General features: G+C 40.2%; 1 protein-coding gene and 1 pseudogene across 1 annotated transcript in view; one reads left to right on the top strand and one right to left on the bottom strand.

Moving 5' to 3' along the window:
• Nucleotides 1–8,985, top strand: part of LOC126616097 (protein EMSY-LIKE 3) — a 55,476-nt gene extending 46,491 nt beyond the window's left edge. The window contains exon 11 of the transcript XR_007620999.1: nt 8,908–8,985. The gene's annotated coding sequence lies outside the window, so the exon portion shown is untranslated. The remainder of the gene's footprint in view (nt 1–8,907) is intronic.
• A 39-nt stretch (nt 8,986–9,024) lies between these two features.
• Nucleotides 9,025–17,766, bottom strand: LOC126616108 (uncharacterized; annotated as a pseudogene).
• Between the last annotated feature and the right edge of the window lie 1,210 nt (nt 17,767–18,976).

Raw genomic sequence — 18,976 nt, 5'->3', positions numbered from 1 at the left:
ATCTCCTTAGTTTTCATACGAGTAATAATTTTTGTCTGGCCCCTTAGGGTAACGTTTTCTCTTGCCTTGTCGAGCAGAAAAGCGTCAACTTCCGACTAGATCCATGAACAAATGTGCATTCACGGTTGGGCCACACACACACATTTTCTCTTTCTCAATACTCTATTTATTTTGTATTATCTTTTAACTTCTTCATTTGTTTTCGTGGGTTTTGGGCCCAGCTTCTTTCCCATTGCAGCAAAAAACCAAGAACAATAAAAGATCCTCACCGATGATGCTACTCATCAGGATCTGTATATGCAAAAGGATATTGCCCCAAAACATTCTACAAGTTCACAACGTATCTATCTCTGTCTCTCCCTATCCCTCTCTAGTAATTCTTTTCACCTCTTGGGTAAAAAGGTTTAAATAAAAAAGGACTGTAAAAACCTAGCATTAGCAACAAAACAAGACCAGAAATTAACCCAAACCACCGCACAAAAAATAATTTACAGCTTACAACAATGGCCACATTCTGACATTCACCTCCTTGTACGCTTTCTCGGCCTCCCTGCACTCCCCACCTGATCCGCCTCCCCGTTGTCTCTCCCTCTCTTCCTGCTCCCCGCCCCAGCCGCTGAAGTTTCCGGCAACTTCGGTGGCCTCCCAACCCCTCTTCTTCCCCTCCCAATGCTCTCCTGACTCCTTCCCTCCCTCCTCCGCTTTCCGTTGAACTCCGCGTCACCCTCTCCTTCCTCTCACCCGCCGGCCTCCTCCTACCCCTCATCGGCTTCTTCATCTTCTCGTCCTCGCTCTCCTCGCTATCATCCTCGGTACCTTCCGAATTCTCCTTCTTCACTTCGAGGTCTGCTTCATTCGCTTCAAGAACCTTGCCGCGCCTTTCTTCTTCCTCACGTTTTCTTTCTTCTCCTTCCCCACTTTCAACGCGTCTAAACCGTCATGTGAACTGAGTTCATTGACACCATACTCATGCGGCTTCGTCGGCTTTGCTGCATTCCTGCCCCTCGTGCTCGTGCCTCTCCGCCCGCCTCTTTCTTGCGTCCTCCGTTTCCTAATCCCCTTGTCCTCAACCTTCACAAATGCAGCACCATCCGCCTGTTGGAGTATGTGGCCAAGTGGCCAAATAATTCATTCACTTTCGGCTATTATAAAATTATAAAGGAAAGGAAAAAGGTGGACAACATCCTTCCTTGTTTTGGGGAGAAAAAAAGGGAAAAGGCAACCTTTCTCTTCTACACCCGTGGGTTTTGGTCCTTTATGTTTTGGTGGTTGCCTTTGCAGCCTTATAATATAGAGAAGAGAAAGAGATAGAAAGCTACGGAGGGTGATTAAAAAGTGTGGAGCTCATTTTATGTTTTGAGCTGAATACAGAGAGAAGTGAGCAGCAGAAAAAGAGAGTTGCAGCTCCTTTTTGAAGAGAAGAAGAAAGTGCTCCTCTCTTTGGTTAGTAATTATCCACCAAAGTAGTTGTTGTAATAGCTTTGAGCTATATGTGTAGAGAAGAAATTATTCATTATATTTCTTCTCTATTTGTTTCTTTGGTGTGTGAGAGCTATTGGGTGTATTGGGTTATTTGGGTTGTGAGATTGCCAACACTTTGTAAACTCCCATTTGGTTGATAGTGGATTATTGGGTGAGCTCCTACTGCTCCGAGGACGTACTCCAGTTACACTGACTGTGGAGGAACCTCGTTAAAATCTTGGTGTTATTTTCTATATTGTTCTTGCATTTTCATTTGATAAATTTCCTGTGGGTTAGATTGAGTTGGTTCCATAAGGTTTGGTGCTATCCTAGCACAACAATTGGTATCAGAGCACTAGTTGCTCTTGGGTACTGTCTAGTTGCCAAAGATGTCAGACGGGCAAGATGAAAATCCTTTTGGAAGCACCTCCGGGTTTGCAAGAACTACGGTGCAAAATGCAAAGTTCGAAGTGGAAAAGTTTGATGGCACAAACAACTTCGGGATGTGGCAATGTGAGGTCAAAGATGTGTTGGCTCAACAAGATCTACTTGCCGCTTTAGGAGAAAAGCCGGAAGCTATGTCGAAGTCGGAATGGGAGAAATTAAATTTGTGGGCTTGCTCTTCAATTCGGTTGTGCCTTGCAAAAACTCAGAAGTATTTTGTGATGCGGGAGATGGTAGCAAGTGTGTTGTGGCAAAAATTGGAAGACAAGTATATGACGAAGAGTGCAGAGAACCGGCTACACTTGAAGAAAAAGCTCTACCGCTTCCAATACAAAGAAGGTACAAAAATGATTAGACACCTTGATGCTTTTAATAAGTTGATTGCCGACTTGTTAAATTTAGATGAGGATATTAAGGATGAAGATAAGGCCTTAATATTGTTGAATTCCTTGCCGGACTCTTATGAGCATTTTGTTACCACTATTATGCATGGTAAAGAAACTGTGAAATTTGAAGATGTGTCAAATGCCTTGATGAATTATGAAATGAGGCATAGAGATAAAAATCATGATAGTACCTCTGAAGCTTTATTTGTTAGAGGTAGATCATCGGAGAGGAAGTCATCTTCTAGTAGGAAAAAATCACAGTCTCGACCTAGAGGAAACTCTAAAGGTAGAAAACCTTTGGAAAGGGATGAATGTGCCTTTTGTCATAATAAGGGTCATTGGAAAAAAGATTGTCCTAAGTTGAAGACCAAAGGAAAAGAAAGTTCTGAAGCCAATGTTGCTGAGGTTGAAACCGATGTTTTTGATTTTGCTTTAACCACTTCCTCATCATTTGATTGTGCTACTAAGTGGGTGTTGGATACGGGTTGTACTCATCATATGACTCCTCACAAGGATTGGTTTTCAAGCTTGAAAGAGTTTGATGGTGGCGTTGTGTTCATGGGAGATGACAATCCTTGCACAACAAAAGGGATTGGTACAGTTCGTTTGAAGTTGCATGATGGCATGGTTAAAGAGTTGACAGGTGTTCGGTATGTACCGAATTTGAAGAAAAATCTTATTTCTTTGGGTACTCTGGAATCCAAGGGTTTTAGGTTTCATTCAGATGGACAGACATTGAAAGTTACTTATGGTGCACTTGTTGTGATGAAAGCTCCTAGATGTGGCCATTTGTATTTATTGCAGGGAAGCACTGTGACAGGTGAAGCATATGTAGTTTCTGAAAATATGGGCACATCTGATTCAGATACTACTAGACTGTGGCATATGAGATTAGGTCATGCCGGTGAGAAAGCTCTACAAGGGCTTGTGAAAAAAGGTCTTCTAAAAGGTGCCACGACTTGTAAGCTTGATTTCTGCGAGCATTGTGTCTTGGGGAAGCAAACTAGAGTGAAGTTTGGTACTGCCGTACATCAGACGAAGGGCATTCTTGATTATGTGCATTCGGATGTTTGGGGTCCTACAAAGACTCCCTCTTTGAGTGGTAGACATTGGTTTGTGACCTTTGTTGATGATTATTCAAGAAGGTCTTGGGTCTACACTATGAAGCACAAGAGTGAGGTGTTAAGCATTTTCTTGGGTTGGAAGAAAATGGTTGAGAACCAGACTGGGAGAAAGATTAAGATTTTGAGATCGGATAATGGTGGTGAATACACATCCGATCCTTTCTTTAAAGTTTGCAAAGAAGAAGGAATTGTGAGACATTTCAGTGTTCGGGGAACTCCACAACAAAATGGAGTTGCAGAAAGATTGAATCGAACCTTGCTTGAGAAGGTTAGATGTATGTTGTCTCAGTCGGGTTTAAGCAAGTCATTTTGGGCAGAAGCAGTTAATTATGCATGTCACATCATCAACCGGTTACCTTCAGCTGCTATTCAAGGTAAGACACCAATGGAGGTATGGACTGGAAAACCTTCTTCTGATTATGATCATATTCGTATTTTTGGTTCACCTGCTTATTTTCATGTAACTGAAAATAAACTTGATCCTAGAGCCAAAAAGGCTATCTTTCTTGGTTTTAGTAGTGGTGTCAAAGGTTACAGGTTGTGGTGTCCAGAGATGAAGAAACTGGTAATTAGTAGAGATGTGACATTTGACGAAGAAAGTATGTACAAAGTCTCTGAGAAGAATGTGAAAGATGTCCAACAGGTGGAGCTTGAGAAAGTTGCCTCTGGTACTTCAAATCCTATTTCCGCTGATGTCGAAGCCACTACAAGTGAAGAAGTGGGAGACCATGAGGATGTTGAAGAAGTTGAACTTGAAGATTCTATTCAAGTTGAAGAGCAAGTTTCACCTCAAGAGTCTATTGCCAAGAATAGAGGAAAAAGATAAATTACCAAGCCAGCTCGGTATAGTGACTATGTTTCTTTTGCTCTTCCTATTATCACTGATGAGATTCCATCCAATTTCGAGGAAGCCATTGAGAGTGAGGAGAAAGAGAGGTGGTGCAATGCCATGGGTGATGAGATGAATTCTCTCTTGAAGAACAAGACTTGGGAGTTAGCTAAATTGCCTAAGGGCAAGAAAGCTATTGGTTGCAAATGGGTGTATGCCAAGAAGGAAGATGCTGATGAGAAAAGCAATGTGAGATTTAAAGCAAGATTAGTTGCTAAAGGGTATGCACAAAAGGAGGGCATTGACTACAATGAAATATTTTCTCCAGTTGTGAAGCACTCATCAATTCGTATTATGTTAGCTCTTGTTGCACAATATGATCTTGAGCTTGTGCAACTCGATGTGAAGACGGCTTTCCTACATGGTGATTTGAATGAAGAGATCTATATGTGTCAACCGGATGGGTATATGGTGAAAGGGAAGGAAAATTTGTTTTGCAAATTGAAGAAATCGCTTTATGGCTTGAAGCAATCTCCAAGGCAATGGTATTTGAGGTTTGATAAATTTATGAGAGGCCAAAATTATTCTAGAAGTCAATATGATCATTGTGTGTACTTCAAGAAGTTGCAAGATGGGTCTTTCATTTATTTGTTGATATATGTTGATGATATGTTGATTGCCTCAAAGAATGTTGAAGAGATTGAAAAATTGAAGAAACAAATGAAGAATGAGTTTGAGATGAAGGATCTTGGTGAAGCGAAGAATATCCTTGGCATGGAGATCACTAGAGATAGAGAGAAGGGTTTGGTTAGTTTGAATCAAAGACAATACCTTGAGAAGTTGATTCGGAAGTTTGGAGTTCATGATTCAACCAAACCGGTTAGTACCCCTTTGGCTCCTCATTTTAAATTGAGTTCTCTACAGTGTCCTAAAACTGATAAAGAGAAGCTGCAAATGAAAAATATACCATATGCAAATTTGGTTGGTAGTTTGATGTATGCAATGGTATGCTCTAGACCGGATATTGCTCATGCAGTTGGCATGGTGAGTCGATATATGCATAATCCAGGTAAAGAGCATTGGCAAGCAGCTAAGTGGATATTGAGGTATCTCCATGGTACTCGAGATGTTGGTTTATGCTTTGAGAGAGATGACTCTGGTATTGGTCATTTTGCAGTTGGTTATGTTGATTCAGATTATGCAGGTGATCTGGACGGAAGAAAGTCTACTACAGGCTATGTGTTTACTATGGCTAAAGGACCAGTTTGTTGGAGGTCCATTTTGCAGTCGTCTGTTGCCTTGTCTACTACAGAGGCTGAATATATGGCAGTTGCTGAAGCTATAAAGGAGGCCATTTGGATACATGGGCTGATTAGAGATTTGGGGATTGATCAGAAGCAGGTGGAGGTACATTGTGATAGTCAAAGTGCTATTTATTTGGCTAAATATCAGGTTCATCATGCGAGGACCAAGCACATAGATGTGCGTTATCACTTTGTTCGTGAAATTGTTGGTGAAGGGGAAATCATTCTCCAGAAGATTCCAACTAAAGACAACCCCGCTGATATGTTGACTAAGGTTGTTGGTGTAGCCAAGTTTGTTCACTGTTTGAACTTGGCTCACATTTTGCCTATATAAAGAAGGCGTTGAGCAGTAGGAGTTTGGGAGCATTTGGCTCGGCATGAGTTGTTCTCTTGCTAGTGTTTGGGAGTGATGTTGTATGTTAATTGTGTTGGTTGGCTTATCATGGCGTTTTTCGGAACTTGGCCAAGGTGGAGATTGTTGGAGTATGTGGCCAAGTGGCCAAATAATTCATTCACTTTCGGCTATTATAAAATTATAAAGGAAAGGAAAAAGGTGGACAACATCCTTCCTTGTTTTGGGGAGAAAAAAAGGGAAAAGGCAACCTTTCTCTTCTACACCCGTGGGTTTTGGTCCTTTATGTTTTGGTGGTTGCCTTTGCAGCCTTATAATATAGAGAAGAGAAAGAGATAGAAAGCTACGGAGGGTGATTAAAAAGTGTGGAGCTCATTTTATGTTTTGAGCTGAATACAGAGAGAAGTGAGCAGCAGAAAAAGAGAGTTGCAGCTCCTTTTTGAAGAGAAGAAGAAAGTGCTCCTCTCTTTGGTTAGTAATTATCCACAAAAGTAGTTGTTGTAATAGCTTTGAGCTATATGTGTAGAGAAGAAATTATTCATTATATTTCTTCTCTATTTGTTTCTTTGGTGTGTGAGAGCTATTGGGTGTATTGGGTTATTTGGGTTGTGAGATTGCCAACACTTTGTAAACTCCCATTTGGTTGATAGTGGATTATTGGATGAGCTCCTACTGCTCCGAGGACGTACTCCAGTTACACTGACTGTGGAGGAACCTCGTTAAAATCTTGGTGTTATTTTCTATATTGTTCTTGCATTTTCATTTGATAAATTTCCTGTGGGTTAGATTGAGTTGGTTCCATAAGGTTTGGTGCTATCCTAGCACAACACCGCCTTCTTCACATTCGCCGCCTTCGCTTTCTCTTCGATCTTATCTCCCTTCCGATTCTTCGCACCGCCTTCGGATAGTGCATTGACAGAACCAAGTTTTCCACACACAACAATGGAAGACTTGGTGGGTTTCTCAAAGCCATGGGGCTCGATCTTTGGAGCTTTCGTTTCGATCTTGGGCACGTTCGATTTTTCGGTTTGGGTTTACAACAATGATTAGCAACTAAAATTGGTCCACAAATTAATAAAAAAGGAAAAATGAAGTGAAAATCTGAACACTAATAGCAAATATATACATGACGGTTCCATAAATTTTATCTTGGGTAGGCAACATGAAAAACTTGCCAACATATTTTGTAGAACATATATCCTTAAACATTAGAACATACTACTATACTTGATAATCTTCTCAATTTCATACCTAAAATGTCGAGTTAGATCATAAAATTTCAGGATAGGATGACCATGAAAATACTATTACTGTGGAAGAGATGACATAAGGAAACAACAACGGGGCAAGGGAGCAAGACGTCGTCGTTTAGTCTTAGGGTGTTAAAAAAACAAGTCCATTCTCCTTCCTCCCGTAGCTTCTGCTTTGCCTCAAGCAGCTTTCTAGTCATTCTTTCTGGATGGGCAAACTGAGTTCCGGTCAAGGGGTTTTCCGGCGTCTGATGGCCACAAAACATGTTAACAGAGTGATAGCATAACTGACAGTGAGTGAGTGAGTTTTGGGTTTGCTGAAGATTGAAACGATGTGGAGGAATTTGGTGGTGAAATTGATCTGGATGAGCAGATAGGGATTTGGGTTTGGAAGCATCTGGAGAAATCTGACGGCGAAATTTCTTGTCTTGATGGTGTGAACATTTAGATGAGCTTTGTTTTTGTTTCGTTTCGAATTGGAGTAAAAAGCAAGCGGTGCAGACTGCAGAGGAAGGAAGCGGTGGAGGAGAGAAATCTCGCTAGCACACCACGTGTGCAACAGGGCTTTTCGTCTTTTTACTGTAGCAGCATGAAAAATAGGAAGGAAAGGACCAATTGCTTAGGAACAGTGTTTTTTCCATTGCAATTTAGTATATATAATTGCAATTCAATTTTTAGTTGAGGGACCATAGCTACATGTTTTGATGAGTTGAGGGACCAATGATAATGGATTCTTAGTTAAGAGACTATTGCTCCAATTGAGTTCAAATTATGTAAGATCCCACATCGCCCAGGGAAGTGATCCTTATATATATATTCTCATCTCTACCTAGCACGAGGTCTTTTGGGAGCTCACTGGCTTTGGGTTCCATTGGAACTCCGAAGTTAAGCAAAAAGAAGGCCAAAGCACTCCTAGGATGAGTGACCAATTGGGAAGTTGCTCGTGAGTTTCCAAAAACAAAATCGTAAAGGCGTAGCACTCCTAGGATGGGTGACCCACTGGGAAGTTACTCGTGAGTTTCCAAAAACAAAATCGTAACGACGTAGTCGAGGCCCAAAACGGACAATATCGTGCTACGGTGATGGAGCGAGCCTGGGATGTGGTGGACCCCGGGTCGGGATGTCACAGATTGGTATCAAAGCCTAACCCTGGCAATGGTGTGCCGACAAGGACGTCGAGCCCCTAAGGGGGTGGATTGTAAGATCCCACATCGTCCAGATGAGTGATCTTTATATGTATATTCTCATCCCTACCTAGCATGAGGCATTTTGGGAGAGAGCACTCCCATGATGGATGACCCACTGAGAAGTTCTCGTTTGAGTTTCCAAAAATAAAACCGTGAGGGCATAGTCGGGGCCCAAAGTGGACAATATCGTGCTACGGTAGTGAAGCGAGCCCGAGATGTGGTAGACCCCGGACCATGATGTGACAAATTAAAGGACCATAATTACAATTTACTCTTTTCCGCATTTTGCTGGAGACAATCACTAGACCACGAACGAGGATGGAGAAAACGGCACTATGACGAAATGGCTGAAGATCGGGCAGTTGATGGTTCAAATGGCAACAAAATGACCAGAGACGGCTGATTTGCTTCCGAAGATCAACGTTTTGAGAGCGACGAACATATGATACTTGAGACTTGGAATATCCAGTTATATTCCTGCTTCTTGTATTTGTGCCATATTCGGATTTGACGTCGAATCAAGTGAACGATTGGTGTAAGCGTTAGGCTTCGTTTCGGTTTTAGTTTAACCTTAAAATTATGTTTTCGGGGTTGTACCGGATGACACTTGACCGTAAAGATTGATCTAACGACTCTCTTTCTCTCGTATTTGTTGAGACAGCAGCTTAATTTGACACTGAAAGCACATAGCAAACCAACCAAGCTCCTGCAAATTACACACGATTACAAGTTAGCATATACATACAACTGCAGCACATTGCGAACGGAGAGAATCTGATAAGTGCGGAAAGCTCCGATCAGTTCTGAAATAGAACAACTCCATTACACATGGTTGATTATCTACAGTGATGCAATGAATTCAAGGATAAGATTCACCATCTGTGCATCATAAGTGTTGTGCTAGGACAGCACCAAACCCGTTGGAACCAACTCAATCTAACCCACAGATAATATATCAAATGAAAATGCAAGAACAAAATATAAAAGAACACCAAGATTTTAACGAGGTTCCTCAACAGTCAGTGTAACTGGAGTACGTCCTCGGAGCAGTAGGAGCTCACCCAATAATCCACTATCAACCAAATGGGAGTTTACAAAGTGTTGGCAATCTCACAACCCAAATAACCCAATACACCCAATAGCTCTCACACACCACAGAAACAAATAGAGAAAGAAATATAATGTATAATTTCTTCTCTATACATATAGCTCAAAGCTATTACAACAACAATTATGATGGATGATTGCTAACAAAAAGAAGAGCACTTTCTTCTTCTCTTCAACGAAGGGTTGCTGCACCCTTTCTATTTTTCTGATGCACTCATTTTCTCTGCAGCTCTCTACTCACTCTTCTCTAAAACAAAATGAGCCTTTTTTTTTCTCTCTTATTGCACCAACCCAACCCTTATTCTTTTCTTTAAGAAAAAGCCAAAGAGACATCATCATCACCCAATAAAAAATTCAAAAACATCATCATGACCATCAACTTTCTTTTCAACAAACATAATCATGATGCCTCCTCATCATGATGTCTTTCACCTTTTTTTATTTTGGTTTGTTTATTAGCCGAAAGTTGTTTTGTTTTGTTGTCCACTTGGCCACTTGGCCACAATTCAACAATCTCCACCTTGGCCAAGTTCCGAAAAACGCCATGATAAGCCAACCAACACAATTAACACACAACATCACTCCCAAACACTAGCAAGAGAACAACTCATACCGAGCCAAATGCTCCAAAACTCCTACTGCTCAACGCCTTCTTTATATAGGCATAATGTGAGCCAAGTTCAAACAGTGAACAAACTTGGCTACACCAACAACCTTAGTCAACATATCAGCGGGGTTGTCTTTAGTTGGAATCTTCTGGAGAATGATTTCCCCTTCACCAACAATTTCACGAACAAAGTGATAACGCACATCTATGTGCTTGGTCCTCGCATGATGAACCTGATACTTAGCCAAATAAATGGCACTCTGACTATCACAATGTACCTCCACCTGCTTCTGATCAACCCCCAAATCTCTAATCAGCCCATGTATCCAAATGGCCTCCTTTATAGCTTCAGCAACTGCCATATATTCAGCCTCTGTAGTAGACAAGGCAACAGACGATTGCAAAATGGACCTCCAACAAACTGGCCCTTTAGCCATAGTAAACACATAGCCTGTAGTAGACTTCCTTCCATCCAGATCACCTGCATAATCTGAATCAACATAACCAACTGCAAAATGACCAATACCAGAGTCATCTCTCTCAAAGCATAAACCAACATCTCGAGTACCATGGAGATACCTCAATATCCATTTAGCTGCTTGCCAATGCTCTTTACCTGGATTATGCATATATCGACTCACCATGCCAACTGCATGAGCAATATCCGGTCTAGAGCATACCATTGCATACATCAAACTACCAACCAAATTTGCATATGGTATATTTTTCATTTGCAGCTTCTCTTTATCAGTTTTAGGACACTGTAAAGAACTCAATTTAAAATGAGGAGCCAAAGGGGTACTAACCGGTTTGGTTGAATCATGAACTCCAAATTTCCGAATCAACTTTTCAAGATATTGTCTTTGATTCAAACTGACCAAACCCTTCTCTCTATCTCTAGTGATCTCCATGCCAAGGATCTTCTTCCCTTCACCAAGATCCTTCATCTCAAACTCATTCTTCATTTGCTTCTTCAATTTCTCAATCTCTTCAACATTCTTTGAGGCAATCAACATATCATCAACATATATCAACAAATAAATGAAAGACCCATCTTGCAACTTCTTGAAGTACACACAATGATCATATTGACTTTTAGAATAATTTTGGCCTCTCATAAATTTATCAAACCTCAAATACCATTGCCTTGGAGATTGCTTCAAGCCATAAAGTGATTTCTTCAATTTGCAAAACAAATTCTCCTTCCCTTTCACTATATACCCATCCGGTTGACACATATAGATCTCTTCATTCAAATCACCATGTAGGAAAGCCGTCTTCACATCGAGTTGCACAAGCTCAAGATCATATTGTGCAACAAGAGCTAACATAATACGAATTGAGGAGTGCTTCACAACCGGAGAAAATATTTCATTGTAGTCAATGCCCTCCTTTTGTGCATACCCTTTAGCAACTAATCTTGCTTTAAATCTCACATTGCTTTTCTCATCAGCATCTTCCTTCTTGGCATACACCCATTTGCAACCGATAGCTTTCTTGCCTTTAGGCAATTTAGCTAACTCCCAAGTCTTGTTCTTCAAGAGAGAATTCATCTCATCACCCATGGCATTGCACCACCTCTTCTTCTCCTCACTCTCAATGGCTTCCTCGAAATTAGATGGAATATCATCAGTGATAATAGGAAGAGCAAAAGCAACATAATCACTATACCGAGCTGGCTTGGTAATTTGTCTCTTTCCTCTGTTCTTGGCAATAGACTCTTGAGGTGAAACTTGCTCTTCAACTTGAATAGAATCTTCAAGTTCAACTTCTTCAACATCCTCATGGTCTCCAACTTCTTCACTTGTAGTGGCTTCGACATCAGCGGAAATAGGATTTGAAGTACCAGAGGCAACTTTCTCAAGCTCCACATGTTGGACATCTTTCACATTTTTCTCAGAGTCTTTGAACATACTTTCTTCATCAAATGTCACATCTCTGCTGATTACAAGTTTTTTCATCTCTGGGCACCACAACCTGTAACCTTTGACACCACTACTAAAACCAAGAAAGATAGCCTTTTTGGCTCTAGGATCAAGTTTATTTTCAGTCACATGAAAATAAACAGGTGAACCAAAAATACGGATATAGTCATAATCAGAAGAAGATTTTCCAGTCCATACCTCCATTGGTGTCTTACCCTGAATAGCAGCTGAGGGTAACCGGTTGATGATGTGACATGCATAATTAACTGCTTCTGCCCAAAATGACTTGCTTAAACCCGACTGAGACAACATACATCTAACCTTCTCAAGCAAGGTTCGATTCAATCTTTCTGCAACTCCATTTTGTTGTGGAGTTCCCCGAACACTGAAATGTCTCACAATTCCTTCTTCTTTGCAAACTTTAAAGAAAGGGTCGGATGTGTATTCACCACCATTATCCGATCTCAAAATCTTAATCTTTCTCCCAGTCTGGTTCTCAACCATTTTCTTCCATCCCAAGAAAATGCTTAACACCTCACTCTTGTGCTTCATAGTGTAAACCCAAGACCTTCTTGAATAATCATCAACAAAGGTCACGAACCAATGTCTACCACTCAAAGAGGGAGTCTTTGTAGGACCCCAAACATCCGAATGCACATAATCAAGAATGCCCTTCGTCTGATGTACAACAGTACCAAACTTCACTCTAGTTTGCTTCCCCAAGACACAATGCTCGCAGAAATCAAGCTTACAAGTCGTGGCACCTTTTAGAAGATCTTGTTTCACAAGCCCTTGTAGAGCTTTTTCACCGGTATGGCCTAATCTCATATGCCACAATCTAGTAGTATCTGAATCAGATGTGCCCATATTTTCAGAGACTACAGATGCTTCACCTGTCACAGTGCTTCCTTGCAATAAATACAAATGGCCACATCTAGGAGCTTTCATCACAACAAGTGCACCATAAGTAACTTTCAATGTCTGTCCATCTGAATGAAACCTAAAACCCTTGGATTCCAAAGTACCCAAAGAAATAAGATTTTTCTTTAAATTCGGTACATACCGAACACCTGTCAACTCTTTAACCATGCCATCATGCAACTTCAAACGAACTGTACCAATCCCTTTTGTTGTGCAAGGATTGTCATCTCCCATGAACACAACGCCACCATCAAACTCTTTCAAGCTTGAAAACCAATCCTTGTGAGGAGTCATATGATGAGTACAACCCGTATCCAACACCCATTTAGTAGCACAATCAAAAGATGAGGAAGTGGTTAAAGCAAAATCAGAAAAATCTGTTTCAACCTCTGCAACATTAGCTTCAGAACTTTCTTTTCCTTTGGTCTTCAACTTAGGACAATCTTTCTTCCAATGGCCCTTATTACGACAAAAGGCACATTCATCCATTTCCAAAGGTTTTCTACCTTTAGAGTTTCCTCTAGGTCGAGACTGTGATTTTTTCCTACTAGTAGAGGACCTCCTTTCCGATGATCTACCTCTAACAAATAAAGCTTCAGAGGTACTATCATGATTTTTATCTCTATGCCTCATTTCATAATTCATCAAGGCATTTGACACATCTTCAAATTTCACAGTTTCTTTACCATGCATAATAGTGGTAACAAAATGCTCATAAGAGTCTGGCAATGAATTCAACAATATTAAGGCCTTATCTTCATCCTTAATATCCTCATCTAAATTTAACAAGTCGGCAATCAACTTATTAAAAGCATCAAGGTGTCTAATCATTTTTGTACCTTCTTTGTATTGGAAGCGGTAGAGCTTTTTCTTCAAGTGTAGCCGGTTCTCTGCACTCTTCGTCATATACTTGTCTTCCAATTTTTGCCACAACACACTTGCTACCGTCTCCCGCATCACAAAATACTTCTGAGTTTTTGCAAGGCACAACCGAATTGAAGAGCAAGCCCACAAATTTAATTTCTCCCATTCTGACTTCGACATGGCTTCCGGCTTCTCTCCCAAAGCGGCAAGTAGATCTTGTTGAGCCAACACATCTTTGACCTCACATTGCCACATCCCGAAGTTGTTTGTGCCATCAAACTTTTCCACTTCGAACTTTGCATTTTGCACCGTAGTTCTTGCAAACCCGGAGCTGCTTCCAAAAGGATTTTCATCTTGCCCGTCTGACATCTTTGGCAACTAGACAGTACCCAAGAGCAACCAGTGCTCTGATACCAATTGTTGTGCTAGGACAGCACCAAACCCGTTGGAACCAACTCAATCTAACCCACAGATAATATATCAAATGAAAATGCAAGAACAAAATATAAAAGAACACCAAGATTTTAACGAGGTTCCTCAACAGTCAGTGTAACTGGAGTACGTCCTCGGAGCAGTAGGAGCTCACCCAATAATCCACTATCAACCAAATGGGAGTTTACAAAGTGTTGGCAATCTCACAACCCAAATAACCCAATACACCCAATAGCTCTCACACACCACAGAAACAAATAGAGAAAGAAATATAATGTATAATTTCTTCTCTATACATATAGCTCAAAGCTATTACAACAACAATTATGATGGATGATTGCTAACAAAAAGAAGAGCACTTTCTTCTTCTCTTCAACGAAGGGTTGCTGCACCCTTTCTATTTTTCTGATGCACTCCTTTTCTCTGCAGCTCTCTACTCACTCTTCTCTAAAACAAAATGAGCCTTTTTTTTTTCTCTCTTATTGCACCAACCGAACCCTTATTCTTTTCTTTAAGAAAAAGCCAAAGAGACATCATCATCACCCAATAAAAAATTCAAAAACATCATCATGACCATCAACTTTCTTTTCAACAAACATAATCATGATGCCTCCTCATCATGATGTCTTTCACCTTTTTTTATTTTGGTTTGTTTATTAGCCGAAAGTTGTTTTGTTTTGTTGTCCACTTGGCCACTTGGCCACAATTCAACAATAAGCAGGGCCTTCCATTTGGAAGTGGCTTGCTCCATCAATCAGGTGCGTTTCAACAGACCGGCTGCAGAGCTTTAGCTTGTTCTTTAACTGCTTCACGCTCGTGAACCCGTCCTGTGTCCCCATTACGAAAAGTTTGGGTTTTGAGGATTGTAGTACGGCTTTGTGGTGTCTCCCGAAAAGGATTGAGGCAAGCATGCCGAAAGGATACCCTAGACTAACATAGCCCACAACTTGTTCAATCTGATTTACCGCAGAGCCTGCAATCGGGGCACCTACACCATAACATAGGAAAATTATAAACATATGAGGAAATTATGTTAAACCCCCGCCTCGAATGATCATAAAGGGTGCGTTTGGTACGCAGACGGGACGGGACGGGACGGGACGGAACGGGACGGAACGAAGGTGTAATTTTTGAAAAAGACATGGGGTATATTTGTCTTAAAATGGTAAAACATTGTGTTCCACGGACGTGGAACAAACCCGTTCCAGGGGGGAGGTGGAACGCAAAAACACCCAAAATCTGTCCCGTGGAACAGCCCATTCCACCCATTTTTGGCGCACCAAACGCGGGACGGAACGCCTCGTTCCGTTCCGTCCCGTCCCGTCCCACGTACCAAACGCACCCAAAAGTAACAAAACGGACGGGACTACGAATAACGTCTTATATTTTACCGACCATGCCTGCAACAATGCTATGCGGTTCATACCAGAAAGATCCTAGATCATGCTTCCTAGTTTACCACAAGATTATTTGCAGAAAAACCATCTATTTCTCACTAACACTGATTGACCTTGTAATTTTACTTATGTCCTCGCGTCGATGTTCATATTGCAATTACTGGAGAGCATAAACAAGACATCAATAACCAAAAATTGCAATTCAGAACAAGTTAAGGAGCAGCAGCGAGAGGCTGTTCGAAAAAAGAACGTTACTAGATTTATCAAATCACAGCTCACGTCCTTCACAACTACTAAAAACTTGGGCTTCTCACCATTTATCATTTTGTACAAAACTTACAATCTCCGGTCAAGCTTGAGAAACCGATCATAGTTGCACATAACATTTTTCATTGCACAAAACATTTTTCATCACACTTATATTCGCTTTGAAGGTGATCGAAGGATAGTTCGATCAGCAACACAAAAGTCAGAAATACACCAAACAACATAACCAAATGAAATCCTAGCCTCATATAATCAATTCTCCCTCAAATCCAAAGCCTTCTTTAATTTTTCGACGACGCTTCAGAAAGTAATTAGTTGTTATCTACATAACACTCAGATCACTTCTGCAAACTAATATCCAAATTACAGATCAACAAAACCATTCACCAAACCAATCAAATAAGCAATCTTTTAACCACCACAAACTAATACACAATCCACAGATCCAAAAAATCATCCACTTAAACAGATTAAACAATAAATCGATCAACTACGCACATAAAAATACCCCCTCTAATTTATAACCAACATGCTTAATAGTTGAATATCAGAGTACGCAACGAATAAACGAACAAACTGAATATAAAACTTTATTAAATTGAATTGCCAAGAAGGCTACATAAACTGAAGAGGCTTCATCTTGACTGACTTGTTCTCTAATGAATAACAAAGCACCCCATTTATAATAAACTAACCATAATTTCTAACAAAACCTAATTCTAACGGGCTAAGCCCATCAAACCAAACATTCAAATAAACTAAAATACTAATATTTTCCAACACCCCCCCCCCCGTCAAACTCACGGCGGTACACGACATGGGTTTGTCAAAGTAGATGTGGATGTAAAACTCCAAATTCCTGTGCCAATGCCGATGCCAATACCATTGCTGATGTCGATGCCGATACCGATGCCAATGTCGATGCCAATACCGATGCCAACTTCTAAACAAACAAACAAAAAATCCAACCAAATTTTTTTTTTCCTTTGTAGCAATACAGACTTGCGGATACTCCTGCAGGCTGCAGTGTTCAAAGGTGCAGAAGCAGAGTCACGGGACAAAAAACGAACGAACAATTTTTTTCTTCTTGCAAACAATCAATACCAACTAATAATCTGAACATGAACGACAACGGAAACGAGCAAACAGATACCAACCCGAAGCAGATTAAATCCCGAAGGATCAAACCTGCTCTGATACCAAGTTGAATATCAGAGTGCGCAACGAATAAACGAACAAACTGAATATAAAACTTTATTAAATTGAATTGCCAAGAAGGCTACATAAACTGAAGAGGCTACATCTTGACTGACTTGTTCTCTAATGAATAACAAAGCACCCCATTTATAATAAACTAACCATAATCTCTAACAAAACCTAATTCTAACGGGCTAAGCCCATAAAACCAAACATTTAAATAAACTAAAATACTAATATTTTCCAACATAATCAAATAAAAATTGCAGAAATATATTCTAAAAGAGCATAAAAATTCAAAAATATTATACCTGCAGAAGAACCCACCAACAAAATCATGTCAGCTGATAGATTCTCAGAAACCCATTTGCACACAGCAATCACATCCTTAATTTCTGCAAACCCAGTGAGAGAGGCCCTCCCTGTTGACCTCCCAACCCCTCTCATGTCAAAGGTCAAAGCTTTGTAGCCTCTGTCTGCCAACCCAGCTGCTATTCCTCTCAACAGGCCTTGGCAGCCGCCAAGGAAGGAGTATGGGTGCACCAGAACCACCACAGGGCTGCCCTTCTTGATCTCTTCTTCTCTGGGTTTGAAAGCTTTGCGCTGAGCTTAACTCCATCGCTGGTCTCAACTGTGCAGCGCTCCACCGTACAGTTTGACATCAGGGGAAGAGAGAGAGAGAGGAAGTTGTTGGGGGTAGCTGATGAGTGTTTTTGGGTGGATGAGAAAGTGACAAAACTGGTACGGCTTTTGCCCCTACACTTGGACTAGGGATAGTTTTCTAAAACTTTGTTTTTAATGTTAGGAAGATTAAATTTGTAAATTAAATGATCTGTTATCAACATAAATAAGCACGTTTATCAATGTTTAAGTAGTAAATTCAATTATCAACTTACATGTCATTTAGTTTACACAATTTTGCCTATAAATTTAAACTCCCTAACATTACCCATAATTTCTCGTTGTAAAACTCATAAATTTTTGGACCATACGTATAAGTATGAAAACTAAGCCATTAATATTAAACCAGTTAATTCAAGAATACATGTATATCGCTACTACAATCTAGTAGTATTATTCTTTACTTGTAAGTGAGATGTCTTAATTTCGATTATTTCCAAAGATAAATTTGAACCACTATTACTAATACATTATGAACATACACGCGAAGTTGGTCGTGATCTACTAAAGACACCGGTTTAAACATACATGATGAGCTAATAAAAGATGTATGACCATGCCATAATAATGTTCACAAAACACATAAATCATAACATCTTCAATATATAAAATAACACGATATTTCACAAAAACCCTTTCGAAAATCATATATCTCGTGTATAAGTTGAACCTAAAAACCCCCTCACTAATAAGTTTTCAAGTCGTAACCATATTGCTCTGTCTAATCTCGGAATAAGTTGCATCTATATGAAACCACTATACTAATCATTAATAATAAAAATAATCCCACCATCAATTTTTTCAATTCGGACAGTCACAAAACTCTCAACATGCTCACCACGAAGTTTGGGGACTTGTCCTGATATGGTGCGTTGAACCCATCTCACGAATGTAACCCACCACCCCATAATTATTTCTTCGTTTCTATTTTCTTGTTCGAGGGCATTTTTTGTTCTTTTAATTTCTTGCTAAATTGACAAGCTAAAGAGGACATAAATTTTAGGCAAATGGACAAACCAATAATTTAATCAATTAATTAATTTGTTTCATTAAAATTGTAAACATCAGTGCAGAACACGTTTTGTTCTAAGTGCAGACTATGAAAGTGCTTTTGAGTCAGAGTCCAAAGTTCTTGTGGAAAACCTTGTATTGGTGACAAGTCTGAAGCCCAACCAACATGATGTTAGTCCTTAGTCGTGTAGCTCCTCATGACTGAAAGAAATATGAGGTTCCAATTACAA

The sequence above is a fragment of the Malus sylvestris genome, chromosome 3, assembly GCF_916048215.2.
Source record: "Malus sylvestris chromosome 3, drMalSylv7.2, whole genome shotgun sequence".
Lineage (NCBI taxonomy): Eukaryota > Viridiplantae > Streptophyta > Magnoliopsida > Rosales > Rosaceae > Malus > Malus sylvestris.
The sequence above is the reverse complement of the archived record's forward strand: the minus strand, read 5'-3'. Positions and strand labels throughout refer to the sequence as shown.